Here is a 1269-nt window from a genome sequence, read left to right as displayed (position 1 = left end):
TTTGTTATTTGGCATTTGTTTAGGTGTACATATAAAGGTATCAAATTTTGTAATTTTATCTATTCTGAAATATTAGGAAAAACCCTTTAAAAAACGTACCTTTTTTAGGGGGTGTAGCTCCCTTTCATAGCATTTTTCGAAACACTTTTGTCTTAAAATTAAATATTCTATCAACTTTTTAAATTTGTACCTAACAATAAAAATGAAACACTGTATAATTAACACATGAAAAATTAATTCACAAAAATTTATATTATAACACTAAATAACAACCCCCTAATACCCCCCCCCCCTTGGGTACGGCCCTGGAAGCAATCGTTTAACCGGTTAATGTTTTGTTTAATTAGATGGGATGCGCGGTCAGGACCGTACTCGTCATTATTCATCACGCAGGACCGACTTCGGTATTAATCAAGGGAATACGCTGCGCGGGAGTAATTCTATTAGGAATAACAAGCATATCAACGCGCCGACATCAAGATGACTTTATATTATCATTATCCCGTGTCAATGTCACCGAGATATTGTGACAAAACACGGGCAAAAAGGACGAGACGGAGCGGACCGACTTCATTAGCTAATATTAGCTTACTTTGTTATAGAGTTGACGGGGAGATTTTTTTACTCGTTTTAGAGAGATGTTACGTCCAATTACCACTGAGGATGAGGGGACGCGAGCAACACCCGTCACAAACTTAATTTTGATTTAAATTAGCGTTCTAGCAAAGTTAATACAACAACTATTGCCATAGTAATTCAATTTCGACGTTTTTAAAAGGCGCCACCAAGAGTTTCATTAAATTTTTTTGCATGAATCACAATTTCATCATTTTAATGAGAAGACACACTTGATCTCGCGCTGGAAGGAAAACACACAAAATATCAAAAACTTTTTTTATCCATTTTTATCTTTAACAAGAAGTATTACCAAGTTGTAAAAATGTTCAAACAAGTATTACCTATTTTTCAAACTAAATTACTCATACAGGATGCGCCAGAACTCGAGTCCCAGGTAAAATACCAGGAAAAACATGTTAGACAAATTCTATCTATAAAAATTTCGAAGTTATGGGAGTTTAAATTTTACACTTTGATTCTATTTTTGTTGGAAAAATATTTTTTTAAGTTTTTTTTGCTACAGGCTATTAGAAGAAGAAGTAAGGAAGCTGTATCCTAAATTTTAACTCTGTTCAATGTTATTTGTGGCTTTTATTGGCAAAATTTTTAAATAATTATAAAAAAAACATATACAAGATCATCAATATCATT

Source organism: Tribolium madens, unplaced genomic scaffold, assembly GCF_015345945.1.
Source record: "Tribolium madens isolate multiple individuals breed KSU strain unplaced genomic scaffold, Tmad_KSU_1.1 Scaffold_97;HRSCAF=244;Tcas5.2_LG3a, whole genome shotgun sequence".
Lineage (NCBI taxonomy): Eukaryota > Metazoa > Arthropoda > Insecta > Coleoptera > Tenebrionidae > Tribolium > Tribolium madens.
The sequence above is the reverse complement of the archived record's forward strand: the minus strand, read 5'-3'. Positions refer to the sequence as shown.